Below are 20260 nucleotides of genomic sequence, written 5' to 3'. Positions count from 1 at the left end.
TTTTCTTAAATTGCCCCATCCATGATTGGCATGCCCATATTTTTACTAATTTTTAGTGGAACCTGCTGGCAATCTAAAATAAAATAGTCCTATCCACTTTTTTCTTCTTCCCCTCTTCTTATGCTTCTTTTCTTCTGCACTTCTTGCCATCATTACTCTTCTTACACTTGCTGTTTTAGCCAAAATGAAGCCAGGAGCTAGTTGTGTGTAGACATATTGATTGTAGTGTTGTGTGTGTGACTCTCTGCTGTCCTGTTTTCCTGAACCTCGGATGGAGTCATCACTCTCACCAGTACAAATCAATTACTTCTTGTTGAAGTACCTGAGTCTTTGAACATCTGTTGTCCTTTACATCATTGATGGGACTCAGAAGAGATTCACTTGAAGTTTTTTTTCTCTCACACCACAGGGATTTTCTAAAACTTGTGTTATTTTCTGTGGCCCAGAGATTGTTTCATTTTCCTGCAAGAGGAGGAAAAAAAGGGATCTAAGTGCTTCCTGTGATTGCATAAAGTTTATTTTAGGAACAAAAATCTGTGCTCTTTTTTTTCTATTACGCCCAATTTTCCTTGCTGAAGAATTTATAGGGAATGTTGGGTGATGTTTGTTCCTTTTTTGCACCAAGGAAATGTTTCTTTTACTGATTAGAAAGTTTTAAAATAAATATCCTATGACCCTCTAGTTAAAATGTTTTGTGGAGGGAAAAAACATTGTTCTAAGTCTATCTCTTTACTCTTTAATTAGCGTTCAGACTACTGCTTGAAACAGTTAACATTATTTAGTCTCCCTCTGCACTAACCAATTTTTATAAATAGTATGCATAAAATCACCAATAAACAAAAATATCAAAACTTTTTATTAGTTTATGCCTTTTTATGGTGAGGAGAGAGTTTTTACTGTCTTGAATTAGTGAGTAATTGTTTTCTGTTGAACCGGGAGGATTTCTTATCCTTTCTAGGGAGGAATTTTCATATAAACAAGCCTTTTGTATATATCTAAAGCTTCCAATTAACTACATTTTACAATGAATATAAAAAATGAAGATTCATAATAACCACTTCCTGTTAGTAAAGAATAGGACACAGGAGCTATTTAGTCAAGTTGCCTTTTTATCAAATGAAATATTGAAAGGATGGGAAAATATGCCACCTAAGTGTTTAGGCGGGAACCTGTATAATCCACTTTTATTTCTGAATGATGGCTTTATTGCCATGCTTTTGGGAACGCTTTAGTGTCCTGAGCTTTTAGAAACAAGTGTGTATGTGACTTGCTTGTACATTTTCTGAGACCATATTTTCCAAATGCAGAATAGCTGCTGCCACTTCAGTTTTGGTTTCACTTCACAACTCTGTTAATAAAACTCCTTGTTGCAAGCTAATTTTCCTTTACAATTCATAGCAACCCTAACATGCTACTATTTTAAACAATAAATGAAGGAGATATCAGTTCCCATGTAAATAAGAACATTAGTCACCATCTCCAAAACTGGTTGAGGAAGGAGGAGAGGGTACATTTCCTGATGATGTGAGAGACCTAACTGTGGGAATAATTCCTTTTGGTAGTCAATTTATCTGTGCAGGAAAGTAGCTTACCAATATGAATTTCTTTCCCTTTATTTTTTCATATATTGGTAAGCCTAAGGTACCCATTTCCTCGGGTAGAAGAAATAGGTTTGGGAAGTTCAATAAATTCGCCTAGGTAAGATTGTTAAAGAAAAATAAACCCAAAGAAACTCAGGAATCATGATAAGCTTTTATTAGCTGGAACAGTCCATAGTATTAAGTGGATATCAACTGATGGAGGTAAGATTCTACTCACATTGCCCTACATTACCCATCAGAATTTCTTTGCTTTACTGTCTGGAATACTAGATATGAATTTGAAGGGAAATTGTAATTGAAACAGCTATACCAGATAAATTAGAATAACCGTAAGTGACATTCTTGTTGAATTAAATATTAGTCAAGGTATAATTTTGACTCATTTATTTTATTCATTTACTGTTACCCTCCTCTGAAAGATTTATTTTAGAGCTTTAAAGAAATATTTGCTTTCTCCCTACTCCATTGCTCTTTTTAAAGAATAAAGATTGGGGGAAGCCCTCGAGAGAGGTAGGCATCTGGGAGGAATAAGGAGTTTGCCTCTTGATTTCCCCACTGTGGAGGGTAGTGGGGAGGAAGTGTGGAGTGCTTGAATTGATTAAGTTTGCTAGGCCATCTGGTCATCAGGAAAAGGCTGTGTTTTCAATTTCACAGTGAATGAGGAGTTTATTAAAGAAGGAGAGCGTTTAGTTTAAGAAAGCAAGGAATCATATTTTGTGTCTGCCACTAAGAGCTTCAGCTTGCTTAATGTAAAAAGAAGGGTCACCTGTGGACAACTCTGCTCATCAGTGTGACTCTGTAATGATGCTGTTGTCTGTATTACTAGGGAGAACTTGAAGACAATGGTTTGGGAAGATGAGCAAACATGCAAGGGTGACCACTTTGAATGGAGTTATTCCAGTCCCCTAAGGTCTCTCCCCACCACCATACAATCTTTATGGAGGGAAGAAAATGAGCCAAAGGGGTGAATTTTTCTCAGGCCAAAGAAAGAAATCAGAGCTCCTGGTTCCTTAAAGTTCACTGCCAGAGTCTCTGATCCAGATATCAGTTGGAAAGCCATGAATCAACTGTAATTGATGAACATCCATCCACTCCTCTATTTATTGAACTACTTTATGCTTTAAAAGTTAAAACCAGGCTCATGTTTTATTTACCACTTTTTAGATAAAGTACTAAGTTCAAGAGAGGCTATAGTGGGGGAAATCAAGAGTAGGAAAAGAAATCAAGGCAGAAAGCATGTCTCTGCACTAAACATTGAGATTCGAAGTCTGGCAATGGGCAAGGGCCTGCAGATAATGAAGAGCTTAGAGGTGAGTCCCTCTGTTGCCACCTGTTATCATCTTTGCAAGTAATTAATGCAGTTCTCTGATGCTACCTGAATTATCAATAAATCTGGAAAGCTCAAATCCTGGGATGTGATTTGGATTGATCAGCCTGAAAGTTTTTAAAGGATTTGTGGAACTTGCAGTTCCACAGAAAAGTGCAGTTTGTTTCATTCAAGGTACAGCTAATTACTGAGTATAGGAAGAAATTTTCCTGACCTTTTAAGAGACTGTTGCCCAGATGGTCTTGGGTTTATTAGGTGTGCTTGTCAAGGTGAGAATTCTTCTTGATTTCATTTGAAGCTGCCAGTGTGAATGGGGTGGGGGGAGGGCGAGGAGTTGATTGCCCTTCCAAGAAGGGCAAGAAGAATGGAATGTGCAAAGGCTTGAAGACTGAGAGTTTAGTCTTCCACACCACGGATGAGAAAGTCAGGGTGGCTGAGGCTGGGCTGGCCTGGGGCTGAGCAGAGGTGAGCCAGCAAGGGGCGAAGGGTCAGGTCATGAAGGGCTTCCTGCCATTCCCTAGAGGTGATAAGGAGCCATTGGAATGTGAGCAGGCAGCCCTCCCTGTCTGCTGGCACCCTGGCTCTCAGTCTTCTCTCTCCATTCTCCCACACTCATTGAGTGCACTGCCTCAGGGTGCATGTGGGCAGACAGCCCACAGATGCACCTGCACCTCATTCTCTGCCTCCACTCTCCTGACTTTGTTCTCATTCAGATCTGCTCTGCTTCTGAACTCTGAAACTCCCCTAACTGTGAATTTAGTAATTTACCATTCTTCTTCTTCCCACATTCTGTTACCTTTACTGAACTTGGCTCACATGCTGATGGAGGCTGGCAAGTCCAAAATCTGCAGGGTGGGCTGGTAGGCTGGAGACCCATGGAAAACTCTGATGTTGCAGTTCAAGTCCAAAGGCTGTGTATTGGCAGAATTCCTTCTTGCTTGGGGGAGGTCAGTCTTTTGTTCTATTAAGGCCTTCAACGGATTGGCTAAGGCCCACCCACGTTATGGAGGGCAATCTGCTTTACTTAAAGTTAACTGATTTAAATGTTAATCTCATCTGAAAACACCCTCACAGAAACATCCAGAATAACGTTTGACCAAATAAACGGGCACTCTGGCTCAGCCAAGTTGAAACAGAAATAACCCTCACTTTTCTTCTCCAATCTAGACCTACCCAGTAAATGTTCATTTGCTTCTCCCTCACTCCCTTATGTTGTATAACCACTGTACCCTACTTCGTTCATGGCAAAGCTTTGATAACTTCTGCATTTGGCTCCCTCTCCTGAAACTGCTCAGCAGCACTGTAGGAAACCACACACTCAAGTGTAAGGCTGCTACACTTAATTGTGGTTTCCAGCTTCAGCGGGGTCCCCGGGGTTGCTGGGTGCTGCTTCTGTGTCCCTGGTCAACTCCCTTTCCATTCCCACGGAGGCTATTTCAGACATCTACAGTTCTGGGGAATCTCTTACCCATCCCAGTCTCTCTTCCTCCGCAGATGAGCTTACCTATTACAACACAGTGGAATCGTGGATTTTGAGCATGAACCACCTCAACTTGCTGCTCTGCTCCCTGTCTGAACCACCTGAACGATCTTGGCTTGCCCAATAACAGAATCCTGGGAGCAGGTAAAGATCCCAACAGGCATTCACACTTTGTCCTCAGAATTCATCCAGAGCAGCTCTGCCTCTTCTCACTTTTGACTTTCCTGGTGCTTTGACTCCCTGCCCCACATCTCCATTCTCTAACTGTCATTTTCCAGCTTGTCTCTTTAACCAGTGGCTTAGTTTGAACTCAACTTGCTGGCTTTGACCTTCACACTTCTCAAGGTCACATGTTCTGGTGGCTGCTGTATTCAGGGAGGAAGGAGGTGGCAGTGGCTGGAGAGGCCTGCGTTCAATTCCTGTCCCTGGGACTCCGCTACACAGCACGGTAGCCAGGACTGCAGAGTCTCTCAGGACTTTGGTGGTGCCACATGGAACATGACATCCTGTAGTTCTCACTACTAGTCTCTCAGCAGCCAGCCAATACTTGCAGCAATTATCAGTCTCCAAGGGGACTTCCTGACAGCTTCTGGTGTACCAGTGTACCAAGAAGCCGTTGAAAAAAACTATGTCAGTACAGAGGGTCTCTGTGGAGGGGGACATGCAGTTTGGATCTCTTCCAGACACACATGCTCCACCCATATAGGCCGGAAATGGTTAGCTCACTACCTAGGACTCTTTGAAGGACAGAGAGCATTACCACCTCCTCCTGACTTCCCCTGCCTCCTCACGGTGGTCCAGTCCATCTTTCAACTTGCCTCACCTGCTAAATGTTCACTTTCAACTACTATATCTGACCCAACAACTCAGGGTGGTAAATCAAATAGGATTTAGAAATGGTAGGACATGGTGTCTAGATGTGGTTGGGCAGATGGTACCAGTCATGGAAAGATGGCAGTAGGAAGAGAAACAGGGTATTTTAGGAGGAGGATGGTAACTGGTTTTGGCCATGTTAAGTCTCAGGTGCCTGTGGAGCATGTGTAACCATTGTAACGTCTTGAGGGGTTTTTATTAGGCCTTGATCATACAGCCTGACTTACTCCCTTCCCTCGAGGCTACGTGAGTTCACATTTCATCTTATAGGTTGCTAAAGCAAAAGGAACAGTACTGATCACCTAATCCCAGTCATTTAAACGAGGGGATTTATTATGTGTAACTGAAAAGACCCTGTTACAGCAGGAATTACATACACACATCAGAGATAGGTCCCAGCTTGTGGCAGTAACAGCCATCTCTCAGTTTTTGTCCTGTAATCTCTCGTCATCTTTGCCCAGCTGTTGGTGGTCTGAGGTTCATCCCTAATGAAGAGACTCAGGTGCTAGTGAGCCAATAGTGAAGTATTGGAATACACCTCTGTAGTTACTGACTACCCATTTTATTCTTTGGGTCAAAGGCATAGCTTCTGCAGAACTGTTAAGTAAGGTTTCTCAAAAAGACCTCTGCGTGTATATTCATCAGTTAATCCAAGCAAGTAATAAAATTGCTCCTTCAAATGCTAGCCAGCAAGCGGAGCATGTAGTGAGGACAGCTCCTAACTGCACTGCTAGCATCTGGGAGGATCAGAATTGTCATCTGCTATTTGCAACATTGGTTGGCATCAGAAACAGGCATGGAAGAAAACGTTTGCTGATACAATCTCCTGAGTCTATCTCTAGATGGAGAAGCCAGCTCATTTCCCGTATAAAGGCCCACTCTTAAAAGGCCATTTCATGAATTCATGATGGCAAATGCCGTGTGTGTGTGGGTGTGTGTGTTTGTGTGTGAGAAGACCTTGCAGACCTCTTTACCATCAGAATGATAGTGTCAGGAAGGCAGCTCTGTGTCCAGCCTGGAGCTCAGAAAGGAGACTGGGCTTCAGACAGAGCTTTGGGAGTCATTACATAGTGGTGGAGGTTGGAGCATTTTTTTCTTTCTTAGGTACCTTTTATATTCTTCAGCTTCCAAATTCCATAATTTCAGTATTAGAAATTTATATTCTCCTTAACTGTGCAAAGATTCAGCAGACATGTGACTCTTTAAGGAGTATTGAGTTTTTCTTCCATTATCACAGTTGTGAACAACCACTGCTGTAGGGTATAAGTAACTTTTTTAAGTGGAAAAATAAAGGGAGGGAACGTTGTCAAATTTTAAAAGAGGAATATTTTTAAACTATTTTTATTAATTTCAGAAAGATTAGAGAGGTTTCTAAATGTCTCACAAGAAGGAAATCCTTGAAAAGTTTGCAGTCACCAAAAAGAGAGTCAATAGAATGCAGAGAAAAATGGACAAGTCAATTGTCCTACTTTTTAAATACTAAAGTAAATCTAAAGGCACACCCAAGTACAGAATTACAGAGAACTAAATGAATGACTGAACGGATGAAAGTATGAGTCAGTAAGTTCTCCTTGAGAGTAAGTTAAGCTCTTTGGGATGTCTCTTATCTTTCTCAACCTACTTACAAATGAATGGATGTTGCTTCTTTAGTGCCTGAGGGTCTTCCATTACTTCTAATCCCAAAATAAAAAATGATAGGTCCAATATCCCTATTAATTCATTAGTTAATGCTGCATTATTTCATCAGGTGCCACCAAGGAACTGCTGTCAGTCACCCAGTTTTCTTTTTTCTTTTTCTCTAATGTATAGAGCTGCTCTAGATAATATATGCTTTTCATCAGATTATACTGATCTGCAAGAGAGGCAGTGTCCCCGGGCCAGGAGACCAAACTTTCAAGGTTGGTGGCAGTAGATCTTACAATGATGAAACCAAATATGTTTTGCTGAGAATATTGATAAAACCATTCATTTTTACTGAGGGCTCTTCACACTGATAGATGGTCAAATACAAGAAGCAAAATAAATATGGATGATCCTGGCATTACTGCTGCTGGCACTTTTTTATCACTTTAATATTTTTCTGTAGAGTCACTAGGTGTGTATGGGTGCCAAACTGCATTTAATTTTCCTGTGCCTCCCAGAATTGCACTTGTTAGTTTTAGGTACTATATCTTAAAGGAAAAGATATTTTTCTATGTGAAGATGTGGTGCTTCAACTAGATAATGACTGCTGCTTTCTAAATACATTAGTTTAATGAGATAGGCAGATTAATTGAAATTTGGAATTATTGAAACCTTCTTAAACAAAATTTTTATAATTTCCTGCCTTAATAAATTATATTCAGTATAGTCTTTTTATTTTCCTTTGATTAATCTGGATTTTTGTCTTGCTTCAGGGTATAAAGGATCATTTATGCTTCTATTATAATATACATGTATTATATATGTGTGTGTGTGTGTGTGTGTGTGTGTGTGTGTGTGTGTGTGTGTGTGTGTGTATACATACATAGAGGGAGAAAGTAATTTCCCTCTCTTTATTTTCAGGGTCTAGCCCCAGAATTGCATTTAAAACAATAGCTGAAATCCTTCTTTGTCCATTTGTTTTCTTCTGGTTGTCTCTTTAATCCAAGGGCTAACTGAGTACTGCCCCAAATTCAGTTTCAGTGGGAATTTAGTTATTTAAAAGGTTTTAAAATCACTGTTGATCCCTTTTTCAAATTTCAGTTGGAAGTCGTACATTTTAATAAGATATGCTTACATTGCTGACTAAGCCAAGGAGATGATTGTCCCCTGAGTTCTAGAAAGCAAGTATTTTAAAGCAAAATCCTAAGTTAGATTACCTTAGATTTGCACTTATCTGCTGGTGGAATGCTATAATCATCTCCAGTCTTTCTCCTAACTCTTCATTCATTGTTCAGGCAATGAATATTTATCGAGTGTCTACAGCCTGTCAGACAGCGTGTGAGATGCTGAGGAACACATAGATGACAATCCACAATCTTGCTTTCAGTGTACTTATAAAGCTAGTGAGACTTCAGGCAGGGATTCTCTCTTCAGCATCACTGGCTGATAGAATCAAGGCTAGATTTCAAGTTGATTGTGCTCAGTCAATAAAACAAAATTTTAGCAGGCTTCCTGAAAATTTCAAATTCTCTGGCTGCAAAAGTTTACAGGAGGCTTCAACAGACGATGGAATGAGATCAATGGTTTTCAAACTCTAGCTTGCCTGGAATTACTGGAGGGTTTGTTAAAACACACATCGCTGGGCCCTACCCCAGAGGTTCTGATTCAGTAGGTCTGGAGTTGGAGGGAGGGGGGTGGTTTGCGTTTCTAAGAAGTCCCCAAGTGCAGATGATGCAGGTTTGGGGGCTACACTTTGAGAACCACTGGTCTAAAGTATTTTCTTCCTTAACAGACTATCCTTCTGGTGATGACCTTGACGTTAATAGTAATAAAGATAGAATAGCTCACACTTAGTGAGTTCTTGTGTGTGTCAGGTATTTTGCCCTTTACATCCATCATTACATTCATTTCTCACACAACTTAATGAAATAGTTGTGATCACTACCCTCATTCTATAGATGAGGAAACAAACATTTGGAAAGGTTAATTAATTTGCCCCATGTCACAGAGCTAGTAAGTGACCAAGGCCAGGATTTGAACTTAAGTCTTTCTGACACACGTCTGTGTTCCAGCCGCCATGCTCTTCTGCCTTCCTGTGATGGCCATCACACCTGGGCAGTGACAGTGCAGTCATAATCTCCTTGGGAGACACCAAAGAGACATCTGTCAGACCTGTCTCCACGTGTGCCTGAACCTGGGGGACTCTGAGCAGACGGCTCTGTGAGCTGTCATGGGAAAGAGATAGCAAAACTTCCTTTAGTCATTTATTCTAGTGGCTAATAAGCTTTTTGCGATGGGAAATTTTCTTTTTAATTGGATGAAATGTTTCCATTTTACAGATTTTAAAAGTCTTTAAATCACCAAGAATTAGATAACCGTAGCACAGTAGTACACTCAGTTGAATTGACCACAGCTCTAGGTGAAACAGGATTTGACGGTGAGGGCTAGAACAAGGTTCGCTTTTTCCAGAAAGTCATACACCCCCTTTCCAATCCTCATGCACTTACAACCTATTTCAAAAGGTGTCTGTGGGGCTTCCCTGGTGGCGCAGTGGTTGAGAGTCCGCCTGCCAATGCAGGGGACGCGGGTTTGTGCCCTGGTCCGGGAAGATCCCACATGCCGCGGAGCGGCTGGGCCCGTGAGCCATGGCCGCTGAGCCTGCACGTCCGGAGCCTGTGCTCCGCAACGGGAGAGGCCACAACAGTGAGAAGCCCGCGTACCGCAAAAAAAACACAGAAAAACAAACAAACAAACAAAAAAGGTGTCTGTGAAATTAGTTTGAGCTTTCCTAACCTGAGTTAAAGTACTTTTTGCATAGCTCCTGACTTAAAAATAATAATTATCCAGTATTATTAATTAATAGTTCTCTCGAGGAAGGTCCAGTGATATTTCCCACGTGGTAAGGAGAATCCAAAAATGTGCTGGTGGTTCATCAGCCTACTGGGAAGGGCCACCTTGCTTCCTGCTTGCTTCCTCAACATTGTAGAGGAATTCCTCCCATCTCCTAACCTCACATCAGGCTCTTCTCCCACCCACAGAGGGTGGAGAGCCCTTTCAGGTGGGCTATTATTATAATAATATGATATTATTATTATTATAAAACACAGATACAGAAAACAACATAAAACGATTGTATGACAGTTATTCTGAGATGAACATTCTTGTCAAGTCAATAAATAGGACTTTGTCACCCACTGTGATGGTTAATTTTATGTGTCACCTTGACTGGGCTAAGGGATGTCCAGATAGCGGGTAAAACATGATATATTTCTGAGTGTGTCTGTGAGGAGGGTGCCTCTGAAAGAAATTAGTATTTGGATCAGTAGACTGAGTGAAGAAGATTGCCCTTACCAATGCTCATTTTAAAAATCTGATGTGTCTTTAAGTCCTTTTCAATTTACAGATTGCCTTTCTATCCCTTTCTTTTCCTTAAAATTTATGTATTCCAGGCCATATGACCTTTAGAGTTTCCCCCAATCTGGCATCATCCAGTCCATTCAGAGCCTGAATAGAACAAAAAGGCAGAGGAAGGACAACTTTGCTCTCTGCTTAAGCTGAGACACCCACTCCTGCCCTCAGACGTTGGAGCTCCTGATTCGTAGGCTTTGGGACTCAGACTCGGACTTATACCATCGGTCCCCAGATTCTCAGGCCTTCAGACTCACGCTGGATTATACCACTGGCTTTTCTGTTCTCCAGCTTGCAGATGGCAGATCGTGGGACTTCTCGGCCTCCACAATCTCGTGAGTCAATTCCTGTAATCAATCTATAGATAGATAGATAGATAGATAGATAGATAGATTTGTATGTATGTATCTATAAATATATTGTTGGTTCTGTTTTCTGAAGAACCCTGACTAATACACCCACCCAGAAGTCCCACCTTCCCCCCAAAAGTAACCATATCCTGACTTTATTATAATCACTTCGCTGCGTTTTTTAGTGTTCTCCTGCATATGTGCATCCTTAGCACTATAGTTTAGTCTTGCTTATTTAAAAAATTCAGTGTGTCTTTAAGTCTCTTTTAACTTATAGATTTCCTCTCTGTCCCTTTCTTTTCCTTAAAATCTGTACACAAGAATCCAGGCCATTTGATCTTTAGAGTTTCCCCAAATCTGGATTGTGCTGATTGCAGTCTCTTGGTGCAGTGCAACATGTTCCCATGTCCTCTGTATTTCCTGAAAATTGGCAACTGGATCCAGACCCTGGATCAGACTCACTTGGGCAAGATTTTAGGTGGTATTTGGTAAGATCATAGGAGGCACGTGATATCTGGTTGTCTCTCTTTTAATGATAGGAACAACTTTGATGCTTAATGTGTACATTCTTTAACTCATTAGATTTGCAAAATGATGCTATTTTAATTCTATCCTTTCTTTCCATTTATTAGTTGGAATACATTTATAAAGAGATTCTTCATTATTATTGATTAATCAATGGTATAGTTCATGTAGGGAAAGAAAGATAAATGTGCGTTTCTTTCCCTTCATTTACTAATTCTCATGAATTAGTTCCCTGTCATACCTCAAAATTGACCAATTCATTTTTTAAGAGATTATTTAAGAACTTATGGATTTAAATATAATTATTTGCTTAAATACATTGCATTTATTATTACTGAAACTCAAATTATCACATCTATATCAAATCATCACATTATACCTGGAATTTACCATTTCTCTAATGAGCCCCAGGTTCTTTTAGTGAGAAATTACATTTTAAAACCATATCTAGTGTTAGGGATGCTCAGTCTTTGTGTCTAGGCCTTTTCAGCAAACACAGCTAGGAAAGGGATGTGTCTGTAGATACATATATACATCTATGCATATATTTGCATCTACTTTCCCCCATTTTTTCATAGTTGCACTTTGTCTACAGTGTTTCTTAGCCCTCACACAGTATTTGTTCCACAGGTAAAATATACTGTATGTAATGTCCACCGTCAGTCCTTATATCAGTGCCGTGCTAGCCATCTTGGTTGTCCGAAGCTCATTCTCAGGAAAGGGTCTTAGGAGTAGTATTCCCTGAGTCCTTGCATGTTGCTAAGTTTGTCTGTACCCTTTATACTTGAAAATGAGTTTTGCTGGATATTAAATCCTTGATTCATACTTTCTTTCTTTGACTATCTTACTCTACTTCCTTCTGGGAAAAAGCATTGCTGTGGGGAAAAAAAAAAAACTAGGGCTTCCCTGGTGGCGCAGTGGTTGAGAGTCCGCCTGCTGATGCAGGGGACACGGGTTCGTGCCCCGGTCCGGGAGGATCCCACATGCCGCGGAGCGGCTAGGCCCGTGAGCCATGGCCGCTGAGCCCGCGTGTCCGGAGCCTGTGCTCCGCAACGGGAGAGGCCACAACAGTGAGAGGCCCGCGTACCGCAAAAAAAACAAAAACAAAAACTAATGGCAATTTCATTTTCTTTCCCTTATAATTCACGTATTATTTTTTCTAGGTGCCCAAACAATTTTCCCTTCCTGTTCCTTCCCTTCCCTTCCAGATACGGCCTCATATTGGGTTGATCATTTGGGGTTGATATTCTCAGGAACATAGTGTGTTTTTTTCCGTATGTATTTCAAATATATGTTTTTTATTTTTTATAAATTTATTTTATTGAAATATAGTTGATTTACAGTGTTGTGTTAATTTCTGCTGTACAGCAGAGTGATTCAGTTATACATATATATATATATATATATATATATATATATATATATATATATATATATATATATATAAAACATTCTTTTCCATTATGGTTTATCCCAGGATATTGAATATAGTTTCCTGTGCTATACAGTAGGACCTTGCTATTTATCCATTCTATATATAATGGTTTTTTATTTTAGAAGATTTTTTTTCTTGAGTTACAGTTTTTAGTATTTTTTCTTTCAATTTGGCTTCTCTTCTGAAGGGACTCTTACCTATACATTCAAGCTCCCTTGTATATCTTTAGTATTTCTCATTTTCTGTTGAACTCTTCAGAGTTTCCCACAATCTGGCATCATCCAGATTCTTTTTGCTTTTTAAAATGTTTCTCCTTATCACATTTTGTTTCTCTTAGGGCATTATTGTGTATTTGTTCTTAGATTCCTTCTAGTTTACTCTTCATTTCTGAAATGATTTTCTCTTTTGTTTCTAATTTGTGTGAGTTCTCTCACCTCACTTCTGAGTTTTTCTAACTTTGATTTTTTTTAAGTCTTCTATCATCTTCTTAATGTCTTTGAATTCATTTTAAACTCATTTATTAGGTTACAATTTTGTTCTATCAGTATATTGTGGACATGTCTTTCTGGCTTGCTTTCCTTGCCTGTGGGATGCTATTGAGTTCATTATTTTCTTTTTCCTTATGATAATTTGTATGGTATCTACCTTGATATTTTTCTATAGCTCATTTTTAGTGAAATTAGTTTTTCTCAACTTTGGAATGAGGCGGGGGCTCAGCAAAGTGTTTCTTACTTCACAGAGCCCCTCTTTTGTTGATTTTGTGTAGTGTTCAAATATGTAGCAGCTTGTTCTCTCAGCTTTCTTGGCTCCGTTTCCCTCCCCTACTTTGGTCTGAACTTTCTCTTTCCTTTGGCTCTGTTGTCCCTATTCTGCTCAATTTTGATTGCACTCCCAGCAGCTCCTCCCTAGTATGGGTCCCGTCCTAGAAGGGAGCCCTGATTTCACAGGGGCCCCTTCTGTCCTTCTTACTTCAGGCCCCTTGCACTCACTTGCTATTAGTGAAGGTAAAACCTCCCAGTTTTAGCTGCTGTTCTCAAATTGGTCCTCCATATTTTCCAGTGATACCTATAGACTGTATTGTGGTTTTTCTGTTCTTGGGTCCATAAGTCAGAAGCCCCATTGCTTCCCTCTTCTTCCTCCTGCACAGATGGGCTACCATGCAGGTCTTACGAGTGTTGGTTTGTCTCCACCCATTTATGTTTTGGGGTTCATGGGGATACTTTGTTATCTAGTTTTGTTTTAAATGTTGTCCATGGTTGTTTGGTTTTTCTGTTTTCCAGAATCCTGCCCTACCAAGGAGCTCTTGATCAATTTCCCCAGTTTCCTTCTCCCTGGGAGCAGGGAGAACCATTTTAACCTCCTTGGTGAAGATATTTGAAAGTGCTTTTGATGGAGGACTCTCTCTTCTCCTCAGCCTGCTCAAGCCCTCTTTATTCTCCCTGGGCAGGTTTTAGCAGGATGGAGGGGAAAACAGGTATGCTTTATAGCTTCACAGTGTGACAGGATACTTGGAACATTTTTCCTGTCTTGCTCTCCATAGGACTGAACCAAAAGGTGACTGAGAGCAGAATGTTTCAGAGATGAAAGCTGTTTCTGTTCCAATTGAAGCTTTAGTGACTCATTCTTAAATAGGAGGAACTCATTTAAAATACAGCTTTTCGGGGGCCAATATTATGCTTCCAGGCAGAGCCAGGCACCACTAGGGGAAACCAGCACTGTGGCCAGAGAAGCATTTTTAATGCTTCTATTCACATGGTGAAAATTGGAGAGGTCTACGATTTTAACCCTATTCTGAAGACCAGTTTTGTGAGTATAAAATCGTAGCCGCCCACCCAAGGTGGCTTTCCTCACTCTTGCTTCTGGAAGAAGGCAGGTTGTATGACTATGTCAGCTCTCCTTCCTCCCTGCCTGGCAGGCCCCGTGCCCTCCCTGGGTCAGTGAAGGACCGTCAACTCTCCAGGCTCTGCAGTTTTTCTGTGCAGGTGCTGGGCATCCTTGGAAGTCCAAGCGCTGTCCTGCTTGGGGCCATTGCTCACAGCTAGGGCTCCTTGCAAGTTTCAGACCAGGCAGAGGCCCCCTTTGATTGGCATTTCTTTTATTAGCTGGGAACCTGCAAACAATCAGCCCTTCTACCGCATGCCAGCATTCGGTGTTTGGCTGGAAAGTGTCTCTTGGTGACCTTTATTTGCATTGGCCTGCAGAAAATAGTAAGTTTCCTTAGTGAGCAGGAGGTGGGAGGAGGTAAAGGGCATGTGTGAAGCCTAAGTATTAACTATGAGGACTAAGTATAGGATGTGCAGCCCGCACTGGCAACCTCAGTTCCGCTGCCCTTTACGAAGGGGACAGTGACTGTATCATTAACCTCACCCTGGCCAAGCCCCTCTGCAGGGGTCCTTACAAGTTGAAAGAATTTAGAGATCATACAGCAAGTGTCCTTCAAAGGTCCCTAAATCAGGAGGCCACACCTGGTAACCGTGGAAGAGATAAAGCTTTGCCGTATAGGAGAGGTTGCCAACTGGCAGCCTGCTGATGAGTTTTGTTTGGGCTTCAGAGAATTAAAAAAAATTTTTTTAAATTAGTTGTCATCATTTAAATATCAGGAGACTTCATGTTTGTTTGTTTGATTTTTTAAGTCAATTGCTGACTTCTCTTAGAGAAACCAGAGATCTGGCCGCAATTGGCTGGAACTGAGTGGCAGCTGCCCTAACACGGGGGGCCTGGGAGCATCTTGTTGCCATAGTCCCCTCTCTCTCCTCCACCATCGTTTTTGCTCTTTCTTCTGGATTATTCTCATCAGAATACAAACCTAATGTTATCTCTCTGTTTAAAAAGCCTGTTCTTGACTGCACTTCTCCTGCTGCTGCTCCCTCCCGTTTCTTTCCCCCTCTTTGCAGCACAGACTCCTCAAAAAAGTTGTTCACATTCATACTCTCCATCCCCCGCTCCCATTCCCTCTGCCAAGCTCTGCAGTCAAGCCCTGGGCCCTCAGTCTCCACCACAACGCAGCAAGGTCGCCAATGACACCATGTCTCATGTTTCCTCCAAGTCAACCCATGAGCCTCCTGTGATGCTGGCCCTCAGGTCCTCTCTCCCTCTGGTGCTCACTCTGCTCACCTGCCCTCCAGGTTCTACACCCCTTGAGCTTTCCTCTCCCTACAGCCTCTTTGCTAGGACAGACTTAGGTCTCTGCCCACGGATCTCACCTGCCTCCACAACCCGCTCATGATCACCTTCAGCGCCGTGGCTTTAAAAAGCATCTATGTGCTGAGTCCTAAGTGTGTGTCTCCACCTCAGGCCTTGGCCTGAACTGCAGTCGAGATGCCCTGCCTCCCTGACCCCTTGTCTTGATGTCTCATAGATGTCTCTTACTGGCACATCCACACTGAGTTCTGGTCTTTCTTCTTTGCCAGCTATCTTCCATGCATCTCTCCATGTTCACTCTTCACCTTCCCCCACTCTCTCCTGCTCTCTGCCCTGTGAGAGTGACTTGTTTGGCTATTCCATTCTCTGGCTTCAAGTTGGGTTCTGCCAAGGCAATCACAGCAGGAGATCAGGGCAGAGAGTTGAGTGACATCAGGGTGTTTATTCCTCAGGGTCACACAGGGCTGGGTACATCCCTCTATCAAAAGCAAGTGAACACACTAATTCAAAAAGATATAGGCACCCCAGTGTTCACATCATTATTTACAATAGCCAAGATATGGAAGCAGCCTAAATGCCCATAGACAGACGAATGGATAAAGAAGATGTTTTATATATACATATACACATACACACACAATGGAATATTACTCAGCAATAAAAAAGAATGAAATCTCGCCATTGTGACAACATGAGTGGACCTGGAGAGTATTATGCTTAGTGAAGTAAGTCAGACAAAGACAAGTACTATAAGTGTTTACTGTATGTGGCATCTAAAAAACAAAACAAATGAAAAACTATAACAAAACACAAACAGACTCACAGATAACTAGTGGTTACCAGAGGAGAAAGGGGTGGGGGTGAGAAAAACAGGTGAATGGCCTTAAGAGGTGCAGACTACCCATTATAAAATAAGTATATCACAGGGATGTAATGTACAGCACGGGGAATATAGTTAACATTTTATAATAACTTGGTATGGTATGTAATCTATAAAAATATCAAATCACTCTTTATATACCTGAACCTAATACAATATTCTAAGACAATATTGTAAGCTATCATTACTTCAGTTTTTAAACTAAGTAATTCAATACAGACATTTCCACATGATTCTGTCCTTTCTGGCTCTGGTAACTGACCCCTTCAGGCCTAGGGCCAGTCACCGCCCCACTGTTTACTAGGCATAGAGCATCATACTATCACTGTGTTTTCCGTATACCCTGCCCACACCTTTGTAAACAGTCCCTCCATTAAGCCCTCCGTGAATTACTCTAATTTGAGTATGCCATCTGTTTCCTGCTGGGACCTTGATTGTACCTCCTATTGTTGCCCTTTTTATTTGAAGACGATGTTATTGAGAGTGACCATCTTTTGTGTGAAGAAAGAAAGGCAGACGTGTGTCTGTTATTTTACTTTATTACTTTTTTAACATCTTTATTGGAGTATAATTATTTTACAGTGGTGCACTACTTTCTGCTTTATAACAAAGTGAATCAGCTATACATATACATATATCCCCATATCTCTTCCCTCTTGCATCTCCCTCCCACCCTCACTAGCCCACCCCTCTAGGTCATCACAAAGCATTGAACTGATCTCCCTGTGCTATGCAGCTCCTTCCCACTAGCTATCTGTTTTACATTTGGTAGTGTATATATGTCCAAGCCATTCTCTCACTTCGTCCCAGCTTACCCTCCCCCCCCCCCGTGTCCTCAAGTGCATTCTCTACATCTGCGTCTTTATTCCTGTCCTGCCCCTAGGTTCTTCAGAACCATTTTTGTTTTGTTTTGTTTAGATTCCATATATATGTGTTAGCATATGGTATTTGTTTATCTATTTCTGACTTCCTTCACTCGGTATGACAGACTTTAGGTCCATCCACCTCTCTACAAATAACTCAATTTCGTTTCTTTTTATGGCTGAGTAATATTCCATTATATATATGTGCCACATCTTCTTTATCCATTCATCTGTCAATGGACACTTAGGTTGCTTCCATATCCTGGCTATTGTAAATAGAGCTGCAATGAACATTGTGGTACATGACTCTCTTTGAATTATGGTTTTCTCAGGGTACATGCCCAGTAGTGGGATTGCTGGGTCGTATGGTAGTTCTATTATTAGTTTTTTAAGGAACATCCATACTGTTCTCCATAGTGGCTGTATCAATTTACATTCCCACCAACAGTGGAAGAGGGTTCCCTTTTCTCCACACCCTCTCCAGCACTTACTGTTTGTAGATTTTTTCATGATGGCCATTCTGACTGGTGTGAGGTGATATCTCATTGTAGTTTTGATTTGCATTTCTCGAATGATTAGTGATGTTGAGCATCTTTTCATGTTTTGTTGGCAATCTGTATATCTTCTTTGGAGAAATGTCTATTTAGGTCTTCTGCCCATTTTTGAATTGGGTATTTTGTTTTTCTGATATTGATTGTTTTTTTGATATTGAGCTGCATGAGCTGCTTGTAAATTTTGGAGATTAATCCTTTGTCAGTTGCTTCATTTACAAATATCTTCTCCCATTCTGAGGGTTGTCTTTTGGTCTTGCTTATGGTTTCCTCTGCTGTACAAAAGCTTTTAAGTTTCATTAGGTCCCATTTGTTTATTTTTTTTAATTTCCATTTCTCTAGGAGGTGGGTCATATAGGATCTTGCTGTGATTTATGTCATAGAGTGTTCTGCCTATGTTCTCCTCTGACCTTACATTTAGGTCTGTACTCCATTTTGAATTTATTTTTGTGTATGGTGTTAGGGAGTGTTGTAATTTCATTCTTTTACATGTAGCTGTCCAGGTTTCCCAGCACCACTTATTGAAAAGGCTCTCTTTTCTCCATTGTATATTCTTGCCTCCTTTATCAAAGATAAGGTGACCATATATGCATGCGTTTATCTCTGGGCTTTCTGTCCTGTTCCATTGATCTACATTTCTGTTTTTGTGCCAGTACCATACTGTCTTGATTACTGTAGCTTTGTAGTATAATCTGATGTCCAGGAGCCTGATTGCTCCAGCTCCATTTTTCCTACTCAATATTGCTTTGGCTATTTGGGGTCTTTTGTGTTTCCATTCAAATTGTGAAATTTTTTGTTCTAGTTCTGTGAAAAATGCCAGTGGTAGTTTGATAGGGATTGCACTGAATCTGTTGATTGCTTTGGTTAGTAGAGTCATTTTCACAATGTTGATTCTTCCAATCCAAGAACATGGTATATCTCTCCATCTGTTTGTACAATCTTTAATTTCTTTCATCAGTGTTACAGTTTTCTGCATACAGGTCCTTTGTCTCCTTAGGTAGGTTTATTCCTAGGTATTTTATTCTTTTTGTTGCAATGGTAAATGGGAGTGTTTCCTTAATTTCTGTTTCACATTTTTCATCATTAGTCTATAGGAATGCAAGAGATTTCTGTGCATTAATTTTGTATCCTGCTACTTTACCAAATTCATTGATTAGCTCTCCTAGTTTTCTGGTAGCATCTTTAGGATTCTCTATGTGTAGTATCATGTCATCTGCAAACAGTGACCGTTTTACTTCTTCTTTTCTGATTTGGATTCCTCTTACTTCTTTTTCTTCTCTGATTGCTGTAGCTAAAACTTCCAAAACTATATTGATTAACAGTGGTGAGAGTGGACAACCTTGTCTTTTTCCTGATCTTAGTGGAAATGGTTTCAGTTTTTCACCACTGAGAAAGATGTTGGCTGTGGGTTTGTCATATATGGCCTTTATTATGTTGAGGTTAAGTTCCCTCTATACGTACTTTCTGGAGAGTTTTTATCATAAATGGGTGTTGAATTTTGTCGAAAGCTTTCTCTGCATCTCTTGAGATGATCATATGGTTTTTCTCCTCCAATTTGTTAATATGGTGTATCACATTGATTAATTTGCGTATATTGAAGAATCCTTGCATTCCTGGGATAACCCCAACATGATCATGGTGTATGATCCTTTTAATGTGCTGCTGGATTCTGTTTGCTAGTATTTTGTTGAGGATTTTTGCATCTATGTTCATCAGTGATATTGGCCTGTAGTTTTCTTTCTTTGTGACATCTTTGTCTGGTTTTAGTATCAGGGTGATGGTGGCCTCGTAGAATGAGTTTGGGAGTGTTCTTGCCTCTGCTATATTTTGGAGGAGTTTGAGAATGATGGATGTTAGCTCTTCTCTAAACGTTTCATAGAAATTCACCTGTGAAGCCATCTGGTCCTGGACTTTTGTATATTAGAAGATTTTTAATCACCATTTCTATTTCAGTGCTTGTGATTCGTCTGCTTATATTTTCTGTTTCTTCCTGGTTCAGTCTCGGAAGGTTTTGCTCTTCTAAGAATTTGTCCATTTCTAACAGGTTGTACATTTTATTGGCATACAGTTGCTTGTAGTAATCTCTCATGATCCTTTGTATTTCTGCAGTGTCAGTTGTTACGTCTCCTTTTTCATTTCTAATTCTATTGATTTGAAACTTCTCCCTTTTTTTCTTGATGAGTCTGGCTAATGGTTTATCAAC

At 40.7% G+C, this 20260-nt stretch overlaps 1 protein-coding gene across 1 annotated transcript in view; it reads left to right on the top strand.

Moving 5' to 3' along the window:
- The window catches only part of NUBPL (NUBP iron-sulfur cluster assembly factor, mitochondrial), a 297899-nt gene that overhangs the window by 254285 nt on the left and 23354 nt on the right, over positions 1-20260 (top strand). The window contains exons 13-15 of the mRNA XM_073800566.1: positions 4423-4552; positions 7091-7179; positions 10354-10647. The gene's annotated coding sequence lies outside the window, so the exon portion shown is untranslated. The remainder of the gene's footprint in view (positions 1-4422; positions 4553-7090; positions 7180-10353; positions 10648-20260) is intronic.

Source organism: Tursiops truncatus, chromosome 2 (assembly GCF_011762595.2).
Source record: "Tursiops truncatus isolate mTurTru1 chromosome 2, mTurTru1.mat.Y, whole genome shotgun sequence".
NCBI classification, from domain to species: Eukaryota; Metazoa; Chordata; class Mammalia; order Artiodactyla; family Delphinidae; genus Tursiops; species Tursiops truncatus.
The sequence above is the reverse complement of the archived record's forward strand: the minus strand, read 5'-3'. Positions and strand labels throughout refer to the sequence as shown.